The sequence below is a fragment of the Sander lucioperca genome, chromosome 5 (genome assembly GCF_008315115.2).
Source record: "Sander lucioperca isolate FBNREF2018 chromosome 5, SLUC_FBN_1.2, whole genome shotgun sequence".
In the NCBI taxonomy this organism is placed as follows: domain Eukaryota; kingdom Metazoa; phylum Chordata; class Actinopteri; order Perciformes; family Percidae; genus Sander; species Sander lucioperca.
Window position 1 is genome coordinate 31,360,308 of NC_050177.1, and position 23,917 is coordinate 31,384,224.

General features: G+C 42.7%; 2 protein-coding genes, 1 long non-coding RNA gene and 1 pseudogene across 3 annotated transcripts in view; 2 read left to right on the top strand and 2 right to left on the bottom strand.

Annotated features, from left to right (window-relative positions):
• Positions 1–23,917, bottom strand: part of LOC116054954 (NACHT, LRR and PYD domains-containing protein 12-like) — a 752,812-nt gene that overhangs the window by 204,926 nt on the left and 523,969 nt on the right. The window lies entirely within an intron of this gene.
• Positions 1–23,917, bottom strand: part of LOC116038066 (NACHT, LRR and PYD domains-containing protein 3-like) — a 1,733,742-nt gene that overhangs the window by 175,210 nt on the left and 1,534,615 nt on the right. The window lies entirely within an intron of this gene.
• Positions 14,159–23,917, top strand: part of LOC116036870 — a 56,739-nt pseudogene continuing 46,980 nt past the window's right edge.
• Positions 18,948–23,917, top strand: part of LOC116036872 — a 63,501-nt gene continuing 58,531 nt past the window's right edge. The window contains exons 1-2 of the long non-coding RNA XR_004101740.1: positions 18,948–18,975; positions 23,501–23,575. This is a non-coding gene — a long non-coding RNA (uncharacterized LOC116036872). The remainder of the gene's footprint in view (positions 18,976–23,500; positions 23,576–23,917) is intronic.

The following is a 23,917-nucleotide window of genomic DNA, read 5'->3' on the forward strand; positions in this document are numbered from 1 at the left end:
AGACTTTAACAAGAGCTGTCTCAGTGCTGTGGTGTGGTCGAAAACCCGACTGGAAGGCATCAAAACTGTTTAGTGACAAGAAAAGGGTCAATTGTTGAGAAACCGTTTTTTCAATGATTTTACTTAAAAATGGAAGGTTTGATATCGGCCTATAGTTACTCATTAGTGACGTGTCTAGATTGTTCTTTTTTAAGAGTGGCTTAATGACTGCAGTTTTCAGGGCCTGTGGGAAGATACCTGAGAGAAGAGACGTGTTTACAATCTGTAGAAGATCTGGAGCCAAACAATGTGCAACATTTTTGAAAAGGCCCGTTGGTAGAATATCAAGGCAGCAGGAGGAGGTTTTCAGATGTTGTATAATGTCCTCCAGGTTTTTATAGTTAATCATACGAAATTGGGTCATGTTGGAATCTGTTTTGCTTGGACACTGTGACAACACATACCCTGTACTCCATATGGAAGCACTGACTGTTTGTCTAATTTTCTGAATTTTGTCATTGAAGAAGGTGGCAAAATCATTGCAGGCCTTTGTGGATAAAAGTTCAGATGCTACTGGTACTGGAGGGTTTGTTAACCTATCGACAGTAGCAAACAAGGCACGTGAATTATTATTGTTTTTGGCAATAATGTCCGAGAAGAAGGACCGCCTTGCATTCCTCAGTTCCAAATTATAAATGCGAAGTCTCTCTTTAAAAGTGTTGTAGTGGACCTGGAGATTAGTTTTTCGCCACCTGCGTTCTGCTTTTCGACACTCTCTTTTTTCTGTTCTTACCAGTATGGCATTTCTCCATGGAGATCTTTTCTTATCAGAGACAGTTTTTACCTTAATTGGAGCAATGGCATCAATAACATTTGTAATTTTACAATTGAAATTGTCTACAAGCTCAGTGACTGAGACCCCTGAGAGGGTGGGTGTGGACGAGAAAAGCTGACTGAATGTTTCACTGGTGTTGTCAGTGATATACCGTTTTCTTATTAACTTTGTTTGGACACTTTTTTGCACAGAGATAGTGCCATTAAAGAAAACACAGGAATGATCAGAGAGAGCAGCATCAGTCTCCACAACCTTGGAAATGTTCAAACCCTTCGAGATAATCAAGTCCAGAGTGTGCCCCTTGTTGTGTGTGGGCTCCGTCACATGCTGAGTCAGTCCATAGTTCTCAAAAATACAACACAGTTCTTTTGTCCCTCTATCCTGGGGGTTGTCAACATGAATGTTGAAATCACCAGCAATAACTACACAGTCAAAGTTAATACAGATTAAAGACAGCAGTCCACTAAAGTCGTCAAAGAAGGATGCACAGTATTTAGGTGGCCTGTAGATAATTAGAAATAAAGGTCGAGAGGGGGACCTTAACTGAAGAGCCACATATTCAAAAGAAGCAAAGTTTCCATAAGCTATTTGAGTATATTGGAACGAGTCGTTAAACAAAATGGCGACTCCACCTCCTTTCTTATTTGCTCTATTCTCACTCATAAAACTGAAGTTAGGGGGAGCTGACTCAATGAGAACAGCATCACTGTTATTATGGTCTAACCAGGTTTCAGTTAAAAACATAAAATCAAGATTGTGTTTACTAATAAAATCAGTGATTAAAAATGATTTACCCGCCAAAGACCTGACGTTTAGTAAGGCTAGTGTTAGTGTGTTAAAATAGTTATCTGTCTCATTTTTTGGGACAGGCTGTGGCTGACGAGGAATGGATGCTAAATTTGCTAAGTTGGCAGTTAAGTGCTTCTTTTTCTTACTTAGCGGAGTCACCATTCTTTTTCTATTACCTATCACAACATAGATTGACAAAGAATTGAATACACAGGATGGGGGGGATGAATACTTGCTCTGAGACTTACGGATTATCCCCAATTCTTCCATCTCACTTAGAGCAGTCCGAAGTTTGTCATAGTGACATGGAGGGACTCGCCTATATGGCAGTCTGAAGGGCTTGTCATCCAGCAGGCATATCCTGTGGACAAAATCCACTGCCTCACCACAGTCCATTTTGTGTCTTGAGAAGACAGATTCATGCTGCTCAATGATCTGCAACAGTTTATCCTTCCATTCGAGGGAGACTTCACAGGATGAGAGGTCCAAATCTTGCAGGCCCAAATCCCTTAAGATGAATGATATCTCCTCTTCCGACCTTGGTGGAGGGGACGGGCTCTGTGTGTACTGTGCATTTGACTGGATGTGGTCTGGCTCAGGTAAATCCTGCACAGAAAGACAAGGGGATACATCTGCAACCTTTGCATTCTTTTTCAGGGTTAGTGGTTTTTCTGTGGGATTAACTATTTTCACTGGAACCCATCCATCTCCTGATAAGGAAGTGACAACTCTCCCTACCAGAATTTGTGCAGGTCTGGCCTCGGACTGGGTGGGCTCAATGACAACTGTACTACCTACTGCGGAGATGTTAGTGGCAGGCAGTTTAGCCCACACTACTAATGTTCAGTCATCGGACACAGAGTGACGGCTCTTTTAAATTTAGCTGTGCTGATACAGGTTGGTTTTGCTCTGCCCTCCCACTCATCTGAGGCAGACAACTTTGACATTAAATGGACCAATTCATCATGGTGGTCACTGTTCACTGGCGATGTGACATTTAGGTCATTAACAGTCTTTTTCATTTGTGAAATGAGCCACCTTATGGCATTACTGCCAAGAATCATCTTCAGTCTGGCCTGGCACGACTAGGACTGGAACGATCACTCTATAGCCATAAACCGATACAGTGAGGTCGTACATGGCAGAAGGTGTGACAAGGTGACCGCCACAACCAACAATTACATATTTTTCAGCTGAATACTTTATAATGTTAGGGGTAGACTGGTTAAGTTTCATGTCAGCTGCCTCACTCAAAGTGCATGTCATAGATCCACTGTCCACTAATGCTCTGAGAACATCTCCATTACCAGTTGTCACGTCTGTGTAGAAAAGGCTGTCAGTCTTTGAGAGTCTATGCAGGCCTTGCACAATCAATGTTTTTTCAGGTTCCACCACGTTGCTGTAGGTATTGTGCAATGTTTCAATATCATCTTTATCTGACAAATCCAAGGTGGGAGGCTCACTCTTAGGATCTGCGCTGTCCTCCCTTACACGCAGATCATTCAGTTTCCCTGCTGACCAAAGGGAGGGCGTCCTCCTTCCGGGCAGTTGCGTCGGGAATGTCCAGGTGAGTGACATAGGAAACACAGCCTGTTCTCCCGGCAGTGTGTGAGGGCAGAGTGGGAGCTGTCCTTACATACAGAGCATGGCATTTCAGTTAAGCCCTCTATTCTAGGGAGCCTATTGGTAGCAGGTGGCCTTCTATTTGCTCGGGCATAACCTGGGCCTTGAAGCAGCACTTTCTCAAGCATGTCAATCAACCTCTCTAGAGTGGGGTGGTCATGACTCACAGCTGGCTCCCGTGTAGGAATGTCTGAAGTTGGATTAGCATTAGGGCTTAGCTCAACTTTATTCACATTGATTTTGCCACCCATTTCAGCAGAAGACTTAACTCCCTTCTCCAAATGGTATATGTCTAGCACCTCACAAGCTGACCATTTATCAATTGTCTTGGACCTGAAGGTAAGAGCTAAATCTCTACAGGGGCAGTGTCTGATGAACATACGTGTGATTTCTACACTGGGGTTATCAAACATTTTACCCTGCTGTTCAAGACAGCTTGTAGCAACATCAGCCGCTTGGTTGAGTCTCAGCCAGTATTCATATGGATCTTCTCGTTCTTTTGGCAAGGTGGAATAAAAGTCAGCTAAAGGAACAGAGGAGAAATGGCTGGAGCTGAAATGTTTGCGAAGAAGCCCATAGATGGCCTGTGGGTTATGCTGGACATCAACTTCTCCGTTTCTAATCCCAAACCTGACAACATCCTTGGCTCTACCTCTCAGGTGGATGAGAATTTCCTCCGCTTGATTCTCCAGCTGAACACCGCTCTTCCTGATGAAATTTTCCATTGATTCCTCCCATTCGTCAATAGACAATGTATCTGAACTCTCCCCTCGAAACACAGGTGGGTCCTTGACTCTGCCCTGGGTGACCAGTTGGACTGACCAGAGATCCAGGGTGTGACTGGGGGAGGGGCCTCTTTTATTGTGTGTTTCATAATGACTGGTATGTGCATTGTTTCAGGTGAGGGGCTAGATGTGTTGAGGTGGGTCATAACACTATCAGCTATTTGCTGTCCAATCTGCTGCACAATAGTGTTCATCTGGTCAGCCAGTCTCACTTCATCAAGGGGAGGGGAAGGGTGCGGGACAGATGTGCTTGTATTTGGTGATGGATGTCTCTGTTATAGGTTGGCCGTGAGTGTTCATTACATCCTCACCTCTAAGAGAACTTTGTACATAATCTACATCTAACATTGTCTTATGATGATCACCCAGCGAGAATGGCACTGGTGTGCTACTGCTATGTAACCCTCTCCCTCTACCAACATTATGAGGAGTCATATGAAAGGTACCAAATTTGCTGAGACTCATATTTGCTAGCAAAATTCACAATCAAATAAAATAAGAATAAAATGAGTTCCTGAGTGTATCAAAAAGGACAGGTCGGTGAGGCTATAGCTGTTTACCAATTAGATAACCCCAACAATCTAATACACAGATGAAAGATTCACCCGGTCCAGCGTAGTCATGGACGAGTCACGGCACCAATGTGACCTATGTGAGATGTCTCTGGTATCACTCGGAGCCAGTCGAGTTGGTAACAGCCAGTTTATTCAGCCTCTACATTTACAATGGAAGACAACAGTGTGTGAATGCTCATCTCAAAGGACAACAGCTAGCATGCTCTGTCTGGAAAGACGGCACATGTAGGTGCTAGTTAGCATGCAGAAAATATTAGTGGTTAAACATGAATAAAACGGCTGGTAACTAAATACAACCATTGCCAAATTAACTTAACAGACAATTATTATATCTAACCAAACAAACTGGGGCAACGTTTAAGTGCTTTACAAGTAGTTAACACTATATTGTCCACAAGCATTCACAGACATGTTACCTCGTTGGAAATCCTCCGTTGTTGTGAGGAATTTTCCATAATGCTGCGCTACAACTACTCGAAGCAGGTACGACTTTTAACAGTAGATGGCGTAGTTGTGCCAATTTAGTAGAATTTAACCTGAACCCATTCAACTATGTTACATAAGCCTGCTGTGCTTTACCAGTAAAAACACACTGTAACAACAAAGTTCGCTCCTCATCATGCCAGTCTCTTGAATCTGCAACCCTCAAACAAACTGAAGAAAATCTCCACATCACTTTCATTAAACTTTGGTAACAACCTCAAATTGTTTGCAACATCAAAACATACACGAGGCGTTTCCAAATTCAAAGCCGATGCAGAAATTTTGCCCTCTTTCAGCAATGTTAATTTTTGAACTTCCAAATCAAATTTCAGTTGTTCCTTTCTGAACTTGATTCTCTCCAATTCCTGTTCATGTTCCATTTTCAAAACCAATAATACTTTTTGTTCTTCAAATGTTAAAGCAGTAGTGGAAGTAGTTACACGGGGCGGCTGTGGCTCAGTGGGGGGCGGCTGTGGCTCAGTGGTAGAGTGGTCACCTGCCAATCGGAAGGTTGGTGGTTCAATCCCTGGCCCTGCAGTCCCATGTCGAAGTGTCCTTGGGCAAGACACTGAACCCCAAGTTGCCCCCGATGCTGCGCCATCGGAGTGTAAATGTGTGTGAATGTTTATCTGGTGAGCAGGTGGCACCTTGTACGGCAGCCTCGGCCACAGCGTATAAATGTGTGTGAATGGTGAATGGTTCCTGTACTATGTTACAGCGCTTTGAGTAGTCGTTAAGACTAGAAAAGCGCTATATAAGAACAGTCCATTTACATTTATTTACCACTCTTACCTCCCTCGTCCCCCAACACTCCCTCTTCTGTCAAGTTGGCCATAATGACACACTTCAAGACCTCCTTTGTGCACTTGAGGTCAACATCAATGGAGTAATGCTGAGCAATCTTCTTCAGCTGCTTTTTATTACATCGCTCCAGCAACTCAACAGATGGACCCTGAATGAAATTCTCAACAATATTAGACATAACAAATCAAATGTAGCAAACGTAATACTCAATGTGAAGCAAACAAATCCTCCCAAAACCCAAATGGCCCAAAATATATATAAAGTCAAACAAACTGGAGCCTCCCCATTCTAAACTAACTAGTACAACAAACTAGCTAACTAAACTCATCCCTAGTCTTCGGACAGGTACAGGTGGCGGGTATTTATTCACTATAAACCAATGGGTCTGAAAAAGCCCCTGCTATGCAGTTACCCTCAGAACACCATGGATGTGATCCCGAGCATATAGCTCCAACCACTTTCCTCGTCACACTAACAAAGTCCCCTGCAACAGACTCTCTAATAGAACCTGCTGCTAAACCTCACAGAGGAGAACGCCAGTTAAAACAAGGCCACACCAAACATTTAAGCACTACTTGTTTACCTCAACATTGAGCAAAAGAAAAGCCCACCTTTAAGGTCTTCAAACAAAACACTTACCAACTAAAGTCACATGTGATACTCCACCCCAACATAACAAGATAAAGACTTATTACCAAAGGCTGAGTTGACGAACCCCCATGTCACAACCTAGCTCAAAGGCATGAGAAAAGGTGGAGACACACATGGTTGTTCAATTAAATCCAATTTATTTATATTAACAAAGATAAACGTGCAATCAGTTAATCAGTAATGTGTGTAATGTATGGATGTGTGCAAATGTATCAAAGCTAGAACGCAAAAATAACTAAACCAAAAATCCAAACAAACCAAGCAACCTTGAGGAGGGAGAGAGAATGACACTAGGACCAAGCACTCCTATTTATAGGCATGTGAGCAATCAGTTGATCCAGGTGTCAATCATCAGTCCTCATTAGCCAATCCCCAGATCCCAGCAACCAAAGGGACTTAATAGGCCTAGGAGCCGTCACAGGTGTTTGTAGGTAAGACCATAAGGCAGTTAAAACAACGCATTAGCAAACATAAGAGCTCTATTCACAGAAACGACCGGGATTACCTGGTCGCAGTACACTTTAATGATCATAAGCATGACATCTCATCATTGTACTTTTGTGGCATTGAACAAGTCAGTCTTCCAAAAAGGGGGGGCAACCACGATTTGCTACTAAAAAGACGCGAGGCATATTGGATATTTACTTTGCAGACCCTATCGCCAAAAGGCCTTAATGATGAATTTAATCTCAATATCATGTTATGCTAATTTGATGTTTTTTCCTTTTTTCCTTATTAGTTTATCCTCAGAAACTGTTCATTGTACAGGTGCAAATGGACTGTTATAATGTAATTTAACCAATGTAATGATCCACTTTTGAATGGACTGTGTCCTCTCTGATTAAGTGTAGAAAAATATTGGGCTAATGACAATGCATTGATCATGAGCCTATAACAAAATTGGTCTGATTATCCATTGTTTTTAAATGTACTGAGTGGCATTTTTTCTGCCTTTTCCTGTTCACGGTCTGTGATGGGAGCGCCACTTTGTGAATGAATGACATCATTCAAGAGCCGGACCTGATAGGTCCTGGTTAGTCAACCAAACTATTTAAGACTATGGTTAAGGTGAATGTGTGAATTTACCTGATGAAGGTCTGAGACCGAAACGTTGTATTTTTCTAAGTAAATTATTGCTTGCGTAATGGTCAGTGTGCGGGACTCTGAAGCGTGCTGGAAAGATTGTGGCTGACCTCTCCCACCCCGGCAACAAACTCTTTGAGCCACTCCTCTCTGGCAGGAGGCTGAGGTCCATCAGGACCAAAACCTCACGACACAAGGACAGTTTTTTCCCCTCCGCCACTAGCCTTATTAACAAGGACCGGAAACCACCCTGACTCTCTCCACACCCCACCTCTGGCTCTACATGCCACTGTGCTTAATCTACTGTTGTCCATCCATCCATCTTCTTCCGCTTATCCGGTAACGGGTCGCGGGGGTAGCAGCTCCAGCAGGGGACCCCAAACTTCCCTTTCCCGAGCCACATTAACCAGCTCCGACTGGGGGATCCCGAGGCGTTCCCAGGCCAGGTTGGAGATATAATCCCTCCACCTAGTCCTGGGTCTTCCCCGAGGCCTCCTCCCAGCTGGACGTGCCTGGAAAACCTCCCTAGGGAGGCGCCCAGGGGGCATCCTTACCAGATGCCCGAACCACCTCAACTGGCTCCTTTCGACGCGAAGGAGCAGCGGCTCTACTCCGAGCTCCTCACGGATGACTGAGCTTCTCACCCTATCTCTAAGGGAGACGCCAGCCACCCTCCTGAGGAAACCCATTTCGGCCGCTTGTACCCTGGATCTCGTTCTTTCAGTCATGACCCAGCCTTCATGACCATAGGTGAGGGTAGGAACGAAAACTGACCGGTAGATTGAGAGCTTTGCCTTCTGGCTCAGCTCTCTTTTCGTCACAACGGTGCGATAAATTGAGTGTAATACCGCACCCGCTGCGCTGATTCTCCGACCAATCTCCCGCTCCATTGTTCCCTCACTCGCGAACAAGACTCCAAGGTACTTGAACTCCTTCACTTGGGGTAAAGACTCATTCCCTACCTGGAGAAGGCACTCCATCGGTTTCCTGCTGAGAACCATGGCCTCAGATTTAGAGGTGCTGATCCTCATCCCAGGCGCTTCACACTCGGCTGCGAACCGATCCAGTGAGTGCTGAAGGTCACAGGCCGACGATGCCATCAGGACCACATCATCTGCAAAAAGCAGCGATGAGATCCCCAGCTCACCAAACTGCAACCCCTCTCCACCCCGACTACGCCTCGATATCCTGTCCATAAATACTACAAACAGGATTGGTGACAAAGCGCAGCCCTGGCGGAGGCCAACTCTCACCTGAAACGAGTCCGACTTACTGCCAAGAACCCGGACACAGCTCTCGCTTTGGTCGTACAGAGATTGGATGGCCCTGAGAAGGGACCCCCTCACCCCATACTCCCGCAGCACCTCCCACAGTGTCTCCCGGGGGACCCGGTCATACGCCTTCTCCAGATCCACAAAGCACATGTAGACCGGTTGGGCATACTCCCAGGCTCCCTCCAGGATCCTTGCGAGAGTAAAGATCTGGTCCGTTGTTCCACGACCAGGACGGAATCCGCATTGTTCCTCTTCAACCTGAGGTTCGACTATCGACCGAACCCTCCTTTCCAGCACCTTGGAGTAGACTTTACCGGGGAGGCTGAGAAGTGTGATACCCCTGTAATTGGCACACACCCTCTGGTCCCCCTTTTTGAAAAGGGGAACCACCACCCCGGTCTGCCACTCCTTAGGCACCGTCCCCGACTTCCACGCAATGTTGAAGAGGCGTGTCAACCAAGACAACCCCTCCACACCCAGAGCTTTAAGCATTTCTGGACGGATCTCATCAATCCCTGGGGCTTTGCCACTGTGGAGTTGTTTAACTACCTCAGCAACTTCCACCAGGGAAATTGACGACAATCCCCCATCATCCTCCAGCTCTGCCTCTACCATAGAGGGCGTATTAGTCGGATTTAGGAGTTCCCCAAAGTGCTCCTTCCACCGCCCTATTACCTCCTCAGTTGAGGTCAGCAGCGTCCCATCCTTACTGTACACAGCTTGGATGGTTCCCCGCTTCCCCCTCCTGAGGTGGCGAACGGTTTTCCAGAAGCACCTTGGTGCCGACCGAAAGTCCTTCTCCATGTCTTCTCCGAACTTCTCCCACACCCGCTGCTTTGCCTCTTTCACGGCAGAGGCTGCAGCCCTTCGGGCCCTTCGGTACCTTGCAACTGCCTCCGGAGTCCCCTGGGATAACATATCCCAGAAAGACTCCTTCTTCAGTCGGACGGCTTCCCTGACCACCGGTGTCCACGGTGTTCGTGGGTTGCCGCCCCTTGAGGCACCTAAGACCACAGCTCCCCGCCGCAGCTTCAGCAATGGAAACTTTGAACATTGTCCACTCGGGTTCAATGCCCCCAGCCTCCACAGGGATGCACGAAAAGCTCCGCCGGAGGTGTGAGTTGAAACCCGTTTGGGTTTACCAGGTCTGTCCAGAGTCTTCCCCTACCCTCTGACCCAACTCACCACCAGATGGTGATCAGTTGACAGCTCTGCCCCTCTCTTCACCCGAGTGTCCAAAACATACGGCCTCAGATCAGATGAAACAATTATAAAATCGATCATTGACCTTTGGCCTAGGGTGCTCTGGTACCAAGTACACTTATGAGCATCCCTATGTTCGAACATGGTGTTCGTTATAGACAATCCATGACTAGCACAGAAGTCCAACAACAAACAACCACTCTGGTTTAGATCAGGGAGGCCGTTCCTCCCAATCACGCCTCTCCATGTGTCTCCATCATTGCCCACGTGCGCGTTGAAGTCCCCCAGCAGAACTATGGAGTCCCCTACTGGAGCCCCATACAGGACTCCATTCAAGGTCTCCAAGAAGGCCGAATACTCCGAGCTCTTGTTTGGTGCATACGCACAAACAACAGTCAGAGTTTTCCCCCCCACAACCCGCAGGCGTAGGGAGGCGACCCTCTCGTCCACCGGGGTAAACTCCATCTACTGTTGTGCTCTTTTTATCTTAATTCTTACTCTCATTGTTAATACATTCTGTGTTTGTGTGTGTGTGTGTGTGTGTGTATATATATATATATATATATATATATATATATATATATATATATATATATATACAATATATAAGCATTTGTGAAGCCACAACACACACAACCTTGAGGCGGATGGGCTACACCAGCAGAAGACCCCACCGGGTACCACTCATCTCCACTAAAAATAGGAAAATGAGGCTACAATTTGTACAAGCTCACCAAAATTGGACAGTTGAAGACTGTAAAAATGTTGCCTGGTCTGATGAGTCTTGATTTCTGTTGAGACATTCAGATGGTAGCGTCAGAATTTGGCGTAAACAGAATGAGAACATGGATCCGTCGTGCCTTGTTACCACTGGGCAGGCTGGTGGTGATGGTGTAATGGTGTGGGGAATGTTTTCTTGGCACACTTTAGGCCTCTTAGTACCAATTGGGCATCGTTTAAATGCCACAGCCTACCTGAGCATTGTTTCTGACCATGTCCATCCCTTTATGACCACCATGTACCATCCTCTGATGGCTACTTCCAGCAGGATAATGCGCCATGTCACAAAGCTCGAATCATTTCACATTGGTTTCTTGAACATGACAATAAATTCACTGTACTAAAATGGCCCCCACAGTCACCAGATATCAACCCAATAGAACATCTTTGGGATGTGGTGGAACAGGAGCTTTGTGCCCTGGATGTGCATCCCACAAATCTCCATCAACTGCAAGATGCTATCCTATCAGTATGGGCCAACATTTCTAGAGAATGTTTCCAGCATCTTGTTGAATCAATGCCACGAAGAATTAAGGCAGTTCTGAAGGTGAAACAGGGTCAAACACGGTATTAGTAGGGTGTTCCTAATAATCCTTTAGGTGAGTGTGTGTGTATATATATATATATATATATATATATATATACATATTTATACTTATATTGTTTGTTCTGTTTAACCTGTTTAACTTATTTTAGAGAATGTGTGACATGCACCTACAACACCAAAACAAATTCCTTGTATGTGTAAAAAACGTACTATAAAGCTATTCTGATTCTGATTCTGATTTAAAGGAAATTAAACTAAATTAAATATTTTAATTGATAGACAGCCCAAATATGAATATAAAATGACGAAGTTGTGTGTGTGAGAGTGATGTAATGCCCCTCGTCCTCCTTTCAGGGTGGAGCCTGCTGGAGTCAGATGGTTGACACCAGGTCTGAGGAAGTGTAAGTGTGTTTTTAATTTCATTCATCAAACTGTGACATCACTCATCCAACCCTCTGATGTCATCATCAAAGTGCTGATTGGTTAATAATTGCAGCTGTGTTGTGTCTCCTTCTCTCCGTCAGATTCCTGTGAACTCACACTGGACACAAACACAGTGAACAGAAAACTCAAACTGTCTGACAACAACAGGAAGGTGACACGTGTGGAGGAGGATGTTCAGCCATATCCTGATCATCCAGAGAGGTTTGACCGCTGCTGTCTTCAGCTGCTGTGTAGAGATGGTCTGACTGGTCGCTGTTACTGGGAGATAGAAGGGAAAGGAGATGTTGTTATAGCAGTGAGTTACAGAGGAATCAGGAGGAGAGGAGACAGTGATGACTGTTGGTTTGGATGTAATGATCAGTCCTGGTGTCTGATCTGCTCTGATGGTGGTCGTTACTCTGTCAGTCACAATAACAGAAAAACATCCATCTCCTCCCCCTCTGTCTCTGGTAGAGTAGCAGTGTATGTGGACTGTCCTGCTGGCTCTCTGTCCTTCTACTCAGTCTCCTCTGACTCACTGATCCACCTCCACACCTTCAACACCACATTCACTCAGCCTCTCTATCCTGGGTTTGGGATGATGTTCAGGTCTCGTGGTTCCTCAGTGTCTCTGTGTTCTGTGTAGGACGGAGAGTCTCCTCCTGTTTCTCACTGCTAATCAGTTGAGTCCGTACTGGGGTCCGTTTCAGGAAGGAGGTTTAACAACCTCTGAGTCTAACCCTGATGTCTGAGTTGATTTACTCTGAGATGGAAACTCAGCGTTTTCGGTTCCAGAACAGCTGATATGAGTTGGTTCAATCAACTCGGAGTATGTTCACGCGCGTGCACCACCACAATAAAAAGGCAGTTTGAATGGAGCCATGATACTACGATTCACCATGGTAACAACCACAAACAAACTGGTCGGCGGAAATACTCATGCGCACAAACAACGAGTTTGAACCTACATCCATGGTTTGAACATGTATTTCGTTAAAAAAGCAAGACAGCGGCTGCTGCAACAGAGAGAGAGAGAATTGTTGTGGGAGAAAATTGCTGCTTGAGTCAATGCGTAAGCATTAACAGTGTATTAATTTCATATTTAGTCACAGTTAACTTATAATATTACTGGTGAAAACTGGAATTGTATTACACCTATAATTTCATTTGGGTGCAATCCTGCAGGCGAAAAAGTAAGCTTGGCCTACTACTATATCCCATTCTGAGGCTGCAGCACCATGATCATTAACAGAACTATAATGTATAACTTATTTCTTTTTAATGGCTCTCACTGGTTTGTGTCCAGGGAACAACTACAAAAAACGTTTTAAAAAACGTTTCAGAGCGAGTCACACTTTTCTGACGGCTACAGTGGCTTTACTATTACAGTATGATCCACATCACCAATAAAGAAAACTGCCGTTTGCAAAAAACTTAATGCGACACAAAGAATCTGCTGGGATGTTAAAGCATGTCCACGATGGTGGATGTCAGTGATATGAGGACGGATAAGGTAGCCTATCTACATATATGTAGGTCTGTAAAAAAATGTGGAAGTGAAAATACATTTAGTCGGGACTCAATATCATCTCCCCACGTAAACTCTCTGTGAAGTTATACAGCTTTTTCGTCAACGGGATCGTTGACAAAAGGACAGTGTTTGAGAAAAAAAGGCAATGTTTGAGAAAAAAACGTTTTATAATCTGCCTAACAATAAGTTTTATTTATTAAGTTTTTATTCATGCAGATAACAAACTGCATTAAAATGAACCTGATACAGACTGAATGAATGAATGAGGAAATGAAAGAGAAGAAACCTGGAGTTTCTCTCAGTCTCCTCCCTCTGACACTGTGACAGAGGGAGGAGACTGAGAGAAACTCCAGGTTTCTTGAAGAAAACCTGCTCCCGACCAGGTTAGGTTCACAGACTCAGTTACCATAGTAACTGACTCTGAGGTGAAGTTACCTCTCTTTCTGAAACAGAAAACCCAGAGTTTCCCTCATCTCAGGGTTAACTAACTCAGAGTTTTCACTAAACCTGCTTTCTGAAACGGACCCCTGGATCACACTTATATAAATATATCAGGTTATTGGTAAACTAATTAATGAACTCTGTATAAAATAATTCAGAATGATTGAACAGATTCCTCGTGAACATTGTAAACTTCTTCCACTTCCAGTCCTTTAAAGATGGAAGCTGTGATCATGAAATTGTAGAAATGCCGTTGACTTGTGTCATGTTTTGTTTTGAGTTCTTTCTCTTTTCACAATAAAAGCATAAAGTTTTTGTGTGTTTGTGGTCATTCTTTTCAACTTTTACACACGATAAGATATCTCGGTGTTCCAGAGGTCTTCCAGGTCCAGCTGCAGCGTGAGAAACCCTCCAATCAGAGCAGTCCAGTACGTTAGTCTTTCACTTTTTCATTTTCATATTTTGTTGATTTCAGGGAGCAGAGAGTCTGTCTGTTTTCTCTCCACGTTAGTTATCTGCTCAGCCAGCTGCTGGAACTTCACACTGTGCTATTAGTACTTTTACTGCAGTAACATGTCATCAATGTGCTATTAGTACTTTTACTGCAGTAACATGTCATCAATGTGCTATTAGTACTTTTACTGCAGTAACATATCATCAATGTGCTATTAGTACTTTTACTGCAGTAACATGTCATCAATGTGCTATTAGTACTTTTACTGCAGTAACATATCATCAATGTGCTATTAGTACTTTTACTGCAGTAACATATCATCAATGTGCTATTAGTACTTTTACTGCAGTAACATATCATCAATGTGCTATTAGTACTTTTACTGCAGTAACATATCATCAATGTGCTATTAGTACTTTTACTGCAGTAACCTGTCATCAATGTGACAGATAAGCTGTTTGATTGGGTCTGTTGAAGGTTTGATTCACTCCCACATTAATATGTTGGTGTTGAAGACTTCACTGTTGGTGTGTGTGTGTGTGTGTGTGTGTGTGTTTGTGTTGAAGACTTCACTGTTGGTATCAGTAAGGAAAGAAGACGGAGGAGGGATGGATTTCATATTTTAGGAAACATGTTCAGCTTGTGTAATGAGTAGTCAGTGTCTACAGTCATTACATCTTTCAGTCAGTAACGGAGGATCAACAGCAGTCCAGATGTCATTTTATTGTGAAAATCTGCTCCTGTTGCAGCCCTTCCTGCCTGCTTCCTGACAGGTGGAGCTGGGACAGGGAACAGCTCACCTGTGTCAGAGATTTCTCTCCAGGTGGAGAGAGACCCTCTTCTTCATCAACTCTTCTTCATCAACTCTTCTTCATCAACTCTTCTTCATCAACTCTTCTTCATCAACTCTTTGGACTGTTTGAAGAAACTGTAAGTTGCTGTTTGGTACTTTAACACCACATTAGTCTTTGGTCTCTTCAGGGTTAGTTTCTGGCTCTGTAATGTTAAATATAATGTTTCTACTTCTCTTCTTATTTCCTGAGAAAGTGTTCAGGACTCTTGTGTTGAAGATAAATCTCCATGTTGGTGATTTACTGGAATCAAACAGCTGATCTTTATTTCCTTTCTCCAGCTGTCAGAAAACAAATGGTCGTCTCCATCAGAGTAAAGAGAGACACAACACAACTCTAATGGTTCTGCTACAAGGTTCAACGTTCAGCTTTATTGTCATACAACAAAATTGTCCAATGAAATGCAATCGTTATTTACAGCTGGCTCTGATGAAGTTAAGTTACCAACTGGGCTGCCTCTGTGGGCTAAAATATCAGAATAAATGTCAAAAATTGTAAAAATATATTCCAAAAAGGATGACGAAAACTCTGAAAAAGCAACAAAAACATAGAAATAAAGCACCAAAAATGTCTGAAAACCTTAAAAAAAAAGAATAGAATTGTCTAAAAAGGCCCCCATAAATCCTGCATAGTGTACATAGTTTTCCCTCCACATTAGTTATCTAGGCATTTGGGCTCAACGATGTGGGGGGAAAATCTAACTGTAATTTTTCTGCCAGATATTGTCATTTCGATTCACGAATTAAACAAAAAAGTTTAGTTAAAGTTGAATATTGAGTGTGTAACAGATAAAAGATGTCATGGAGCATTATAACATGAGACACACTGTCAAAAGCACTCTATATTCTTATGAAAGGATGAGAACATAGATATGAACTGGCAGCAATAAGTGTTTTTCTTTGACTATGAGCTGTAAGAGTCTTGTAATCTGCCAATAGAGACATAAGAAATGTGAAAAAGGGCCTCAACTCTTCCACGTTGTCTTTTGCATCAAATTGTAACTATGTAAGACACTAAAAAATATAATCTTAGACACTTTAGGTGTCTGTAGTGTGCAGTGAGGCCAGTTTTTTGTCATCTTAACAGCTGTTTTTGATCTATTTTATAAACGTGTCATAATTTATTCACATCACCTTTTAAAAAAAAAGTGTAGCCATCTTAAATTGTTGTGCTACGAATTTGAATTGTATTTATGAGAGTCTGTTAGTCTGAAACAACTATGTGCATTCATTGGAAAGACAAACAGTGAGGTCATTATTTTGTCATCTTAATTGCCCAATCTGAATGGATATGTTCATAGACATCGGAAAAACATTTTTCCAAGTGAAAACGTCAGCATTCACGTCCCTTTCTGTGGGAATCAGAGGTGAGAAACTCTTTCCAGATTTTGCTAACCGAGTTTCCCAGTTGGTGACATGTTGTTGACAACTGACGTTTGATGGAGGCGAATTTGGTTCACTGAACATATTTCAATGACAATAAACTGATTATTGAGGACAAACGCCTCTGCTGAGAAACACACACAGACATAATATGTTTCAAATTATTCATAAATAGGCCTATGTATAAAACAACACATTATCCGTGTCCTTTCCCTATTGTTGTCCTGCAGAGAACACAAACACCTGTCGATGTGAGGTTTCTATGCTCACATAAGAAAACAGCAGCAAATCTTTTGTTATTGTGGCCTCAATGTTTTCACCACCTGATGCTCTAGGCTACGCCCAACCGTTGGTGGCAGTCATGCAACAAGTTGTTATGCCAAACGCCAATATAACAGAAGAAGAAGAACACGCATCCCGACCATGTGAACGCTGGCAGTCGGAAAAACAACGTAATCATGGGGGCGGTCCCTGTTATTCCCAGGTGGCATGAATGCAGCAAGTGTTTCAATGTCTGTTTATTTTATCACATGACCTCTGACCACGTGAAAAAATGAAAACAGACAAGGGTCACGGTTCACTGCAATCAAATACACCTGAGGATGACTAACTTGTGGGCCCAGATGTTGTGGGCCTTTTTTGCACTATTGAAGGATTTTTCTGGAGCTTTAAGCTGTTGTGCAGACTTCACCATCTTTGAACCAGTTTGTGTCTACAGTCTTTAAATCTTTCAGTCAGTAATGGAGCATCAACACAGCAGTCACTGACAACAACAACCAGTCACACAGAGGGAAGAATCAAAGCTCTTATTGTGAAAGTCTGTTTCCCTTTGTCAGGTGGAGCTGTGACTCATCAGAAAAAAACAACTCACCTGAGTTGTTCTCCGTCGACATTTTGGACTGTTTGAAGAAAGTGTAAGCTGCTCTTTGGTACTTTAACACCACGTTAGTCTTTGGTCTCTTCAGGGTTAGTTTCTGGCTCTGTAATGTTAAATATAATGTTTCTACTTCTCTTCTTATTTCCTGAGAAAGTGTTCAGGACTCTTGTGTTGAAGATAAATCTCCATGTTGTAACATGAACTACTACAGAGGAGGTTTTAAATCCTTTGCCAGGTGTTTCTACGTCTGTCTGTCCCAACCGTGAGGCTGCAGTCAGAAACCTTTACAGCTGTGTAGTTGAGATCTAAATGAAGGCTGAGTTTGAAGATGGGGGGGGTCGGAGCCTTTCTCCTGCTGTCAGAAAACACACCGTCGTATCCACCAGAGTAAAGTCAGACACAACAGGACTCTACTGTTTCCTCTGGGACCTTTCAGAATAAAATGTAGTGACCTAAATGCCTCTGTTACTGTTGTAGTGATGGGTGGAGGAGGTGGAGAAGTGTTTTCATGTCCATTATTTTATGAACAAGACAGGAATGTTCTGTGCCAAGATGACATTAGTCCTGGAGTCTTTCCAATGTTCCTGTTCTCCCAGAAAGGTAATGTATGACAGAGCAGGATGAGCAGAGAGCAGAAATCATTCAGTGAAGAGCTTAAAAGTGCACTAAGTGATTCTGCACAAAGATTGTTGATATTTGAACTCAACTGCCAAACAAATACAACCCCCCCTTCAGAAACTCCGCCCCCAAACACAGCACATTCAAATGCTGCCTGCCCCCCTCCCGCTCCTACCATCAACTGTCGCCGCCTGTTGCTGATTGGCTGGAGTGGTTTGTTTTATTTTGGAGCCTATCCTTGTGTAATGAGTAGTCAGTGTCTACAGTCATTACATCTTTCAGTCAGACTTCACTGTTAACGGAGCATTGACAGCAGTCAAAATGTCATTTTATCCTGATGCAACCCTTCCTGCCTGCTTCCTGACAAGTGGAGCTGCGACTCATTCCTAATTTTTTATTTGTTTAGATATTTAATTTCTTCGGTTATGAATGTATTTGTGCAGTTTTTTATTTTTTATATACTACATGTATAAAGTAAATATATTTTATTGACATAATGCTATAAACAAAGGATTCCACATAAGGGGATAATAATGGTCCAACATTATGCAAAATTGCATATTTGCAAACGTAACCTTTTCTTGAAGGACAAACCCTAAACTCCCCACCACTGAATATTTGCCCCTCAGTCTTCCACAAAACCTAGAACAAGCACTGACAGGAAATAAAAGTGAGATTGATTCTCAGTCTTGGCTCCATTAGTCCAAATGTCATTTTATTGTGAAAATCTGCTCCTGTTGCAGCCCTTCCTGCCTGCTTCCTGACAGGTGGAGCTGGGACTCATTCCAGGGAACAGCTCACCTGTGTCAGAGATTTCTCTCCAGGTGGAGAGTGACCCTCTTCTTCATCAACTCTTCTTCATCAGCTCTTCTTCATCAGCTCTTCCTCATCAGCTTTTCTTCATCAACTCTTCTTCATCAGCTCTTCTTCATCAACTCTTCCTCATCAGCTCTTCTTCATCAACTCTTTGGACTGTTTGAAGAAACTGTAAGTTGCTGTTTGGTACTTTAACTTTTTTTTATCTGTTTAAAATTTTTTAATCTGTTTTCATGTAAAGCACTTTGAATTGCCCTGTTGCTGAAATGTGCTCTACAAATAAAGCTGCCTTGCCTTGCCTTTAACACCACGTTAGTCTTTGGTCTCTTCAGGGTTAGTTTCTGGCTCTGTAATGTTAAATATAATGTTTCTACTTCTCTTCTTATTTCCTGAGAAAGTGTTCAGGACTCTTGTGATGAAGATTAATCTCCATGTTGGTGATTTACTGGAATCAAACTGTAAACAAAACGGTCGTGTCCATCAGAGTAAAGAGAGACACACACAACTCTAATGGTTCTGCTAAAAGATGCAAGGTGTGTGTGTGTGTGTGTGTGTGTGTGTGTGTGTGTGTGTGACTTTGGGCTAAAATATCGGAAAAAAAGTAAAATATTGTCAAAAAATATTCCAAAAAGGCTGCAGGGACTGGGGGGGGCTGCTGCAGGAGAGCCCCCTGATATCAACCGGCCTGAACGAGTGCAAGTGCCTCAGACATGCTTTACTCTGGACACTGTGACGACTCAACAAGTTGAAGAGCAGGATCACCCTCATGGAGGCTGCAGAGTGAACCTCAGGATTGAAATCCTCAGAGATGTCATAACTTACCTGGAGTCCCTAAATATACACTGAGGGTCATTTTTGCTTGCGACTGACTGTTTGTACCAGTGAAGTGACTGAACAAGCAAATTGTTATTTATTTATTTTCATTTTTTCTCTTTCTTAAATTTAGTTTGGTGTATTTTTTTGTTTATTTTCTGCAACCAGTCTTATTTGTCAATGTGATTTTTGGCCCCCTTTTTATTGCCTAATCTATTTACAATCCTAACAAATTTTTCATTACCTGTTCCAGTTCCTGTTTATAACTGTATGTTTCAATGTTTGTGCAATGTTTGTGAATAAATATTTTCATATTTTGAGTCAATTATTTTATTTCCATTTCTTTTTAGTATCTACTTAGGAAATTCAATTGCTAAAACAAAATACTACACCTTAAGTCAGCATTGAGATGTGTGTTATTCACATATTTACACCTGTGCTAGTGATGTGACCACTCTGTTAACCTTTGAACTGACTCATATATGACACAGGAGTCAAGATGGATTTTGGGCATTTGGAAGTATTTTATTCTGCAACGGGACACAACCATTCAGTTCAGGAAGATAAATAGATGGCTCGCTTCCACCACATCATGAAAATCATACTTTGCTGTAGGTTACTTTGTTGGATTCAAAAACTTCAAATTACAGACTTTAGTTTGTGCTCATGTTGTAATCTTACAATAAAATAACATTTCACTTGGAATAAAATAGATTAAAATGACTGTGTAACTTTTACAATAATGTCACAACAACAATGTCCAACAGTTAAACAAAAACTAGAACGGATACTTTAGAAAAAAAAATCTGATAATCCCATTCTTTATGTGACCGTAGTTTATTAGAGGGAATAATTTATATATTGTCCTCTGCTGCCACCCTCAGGAATGATAGAACAACAGCAGGCAAACTGCTTTAGCTCAGTCAACAAGAACTAATACATGCTTTATAAATGATATAACTATACTCTAGTTCACATATTTGAACATGTAATGATATGTACAAGTAATAACATCAAAACGCCAGGTGGCACCAAGAACGGCGTTCAAAACGCTGTGAGAATTGTGACGTATTATGTGTGTAGAGGTTTACTCCTCGACGCAGCCGGCCTGGGTTCGATTCCGGCCTGTGGCCCTTTGCTGCGTGTCATTCCCCCCTCTCTCTCCCCTTTCATGTCTGCAGCTGTCCTATAAAATAAAGGCCTAAAATGCCCCCCCCAAAAAAAAATCTTTAAATTAATTGGCTGTGAAAACCACAGGGAGGAGTTGATTATCAAAACAATACCAGGTGTCTAATAAGCATCTGGTGGCTTTTATTAAACGCCTGGTGGTGCCAAGAACGGCGTTCAAAACATGCACTCGCCGCCTAGTCGCCGCTGGTCTCTTGTCTGCAATCCCTATTAAATCAATTCATAAATCCACACGGTTTGGTGGTGACGGGGAGGGTAGTCTGCTCCTTCTCCTTCTCCTGGGTATCCTTTGAATGACACAATCCACTCACCATATTATTTAGAGATTTCCAAACATGTAGGTCAGTCGGCCCAACGTGTGTCTGAGAGAATGTTCCAGAACCAGCAGCCGACTGACTGCTGGTTCTTTAGTTCTTCTTTCAGGAGAAGCATCTTTTAAATGTGTCCCCCTGGAGTCTGTCTGCTCTCTCTGGATCAAACACCATGACAGCACACAGCAGCACTGCTGCAGCTTGGATTCAACCATTTAGTCCTTCACGTCATCTCAGAGGAACAGATTACACTCTCACAACTCCATTACATCCACATTCTTCACATTGATCCATTAGAGGATCAATACATCACATCAAAGGCCAGAAAATCATTCATAAAAACATTTCATATCTTTCAGATTTACTGTCTTCATTAAAATAAAATAAAATAAAAGGATTAAGTTTTTAAAATAATATATTTATATATAATAAAAGTGATTAATATAAAGGGATATAGTATTGCCAAATTAATACATAAAATATAATAAAATGTAATGTAAAAAGTTGGGTGAGTGTGTAAGATAGAAACAGAAATGAAACTAATAAAATCTGTAAACATGTTTTAAGGTGTGAATATGATTGGTGGAGCTCTGCTTGTAGTTCCTGTTGATGTCACCAGAGGGCGCCATGATGTCATCACCAGCTCAGAGATGAAGACTAACTGGGAACTTTGGGTTAGTTTGATTGTTCTTTATTTTGGTATTTCTCTCTAAAATAACAGATGACAACATTACCAATAATCAGTAACATTATAATTCATCATGTTGTTGTTTGTTAACAGTTAAAATAACTTTTAACTGAAGCTTAATTTCCTGTTTATCACTGCTGGTTGTTATGAAGAGTTACTGCTCCTCTGATCTCTGTTGGCACAGTGTTTCTGGTTCTACAGGATTCTTTCTGTCTCCTCCTCCTCCTCCTCCTCCTCCTGATGAAGCTGAAACAGGTTGGTTGTGTTGCTGTCAGAGACAAAGGTTTCAGTCGCTACACACGATAAGATGTCTGGGTGTCCCAGAGGTCTTCCAGGTCCAGCTGCAGCGTGAGAAACCCTCCAATCAGAGCAGTCCAGTACGTTAGTCTTTCACTTTTTCATTTTCATCTTGTGTTGAGTTCAGGGAGCAGAGAGTCTGTCTGTTTTCTCTCCACGTTAGTTATCTGCTCAGCCAGCTGCTGGAACTTCACACTGTGCTATTAGTACTTTTACTGCAGTAACATGTCTGAATACTTTAATCTCAGAAGGAAAGCTTGTACTTGTTATTGTCCTCCATCTATCTGACAGCGTGTTACTCTGCACATTCACAGTTTTTTTCCAGATGAAACTATAAAGGAGTTCAAATCAGCTCAAGAGGGGGGGGGGGGGGGGGGAGATAAAGTTAGGCTACATTTTGGCGAGGAGGAAACTGGCATGTCCATGTTCAAAGGGGTCTGTTGACCTCTGACCTCCAGGTATCTGAATGAAAATGTTTCTCTGGGCCGAGCCTTCTCTTCACAGACACGCCCACTCTATGATAATCCATCCAGTTATTATCAGGCAGGTGATGTCCTGCAGGCCTGTCTGCTCTCACGCAGCCTTGTTATCTGAAAACTTGTTCTGCATCTTTTCAGTGTAGCTCCTCTTGGCTCCTCTGATCTCTTTAGTCAGAGTGTTTCTGGTTCTCCAGGATTCTTTCTGTCCTCTTCCTCCTCCTGACCAAGCTGCCTGAGTTCAGCTAGAAACCGGTTAGTTCTGTGTCTCCTGTTAAATGATGAAACACAGTGATGCCCCTTTGGCTCCCAGCCCCCAATGTGCTTTCTGTAATGTGGAGTTCTCTGCTGAGGTTTTCTCTGTTAAAGTCCAGAGAACAGCAAGCAGAGAGTCTGTCTGTTTTCTCTCCATGTTAGTTATCTGCTCAGCCAGCTGCTGGAACTTCACACTGTGCTATTAGTACTTTACTGCAGTAACATGTCTGAATACTTGCTTTAATCTCAGAAGGAAAGCTTGTACTTGTTATTGTCCTCCATTTATCTGACAGCGTGTTACTCTGCACATTCACAGTTTACACACAAAGTATGAATCAGCAGTAAAACATGATGTAATGTTCCAGAGAATCAGCTCTCTCACTGCTACTTCTACATCAAGTACATTTAGTCACAGAGCAGGACGTTGGACTGAGTATTACTTCACCGTGTAGTATTAATAGTTTGGAGTACTTCTTCCACTGCGTCACTGAGTCTGTTTAACGATAAAGTTTGTTCATCACATTTTAAACATGTTGGAACTCGACGTGTGGAAAGTTCCTCGTGTTGCATTCATGGGACAATGGAAGAACAAACACACACTGACAACAACCACAGTTACACAGAGAGAAGAAACAAAGCTCTTATTGTGAAAATCTGCTTCCTGTCAGGTGGAGCTGTGACTCATCAGGAAACAACTCATCTGAGTTGTTCCACGTCGACATTTTGGACTGTGTGAAGAAACTGTAAGTATCTGTTTGGTACTTTAACACCACGTTAGTCTTTGGTCTCTTCAGGGTTAGTTTCTGGCTCTGTAATGTTAAATATAATGTTTCTACTTCTCTTCTTATTTCCTGAGAAAGTGTTCAGGACTCTTGTGTTGAAGATAAATCTCCATGTTGTAACATGAACTACTACAGAGGAGGTTTTAAATCCTTTGTCAGGTGTTTCTACGTCTGTCTGTCCCAACCGTGAGGCTGCAGTCAGAAAACTTTACAGCTGTGTAGTTGAGATCTAAATGAAGGCTGAGTTTGAAGATGGGGGGGGTCGGAGCCTTTCTCCTGCTGTCAGAAAACACACCGTCGTCT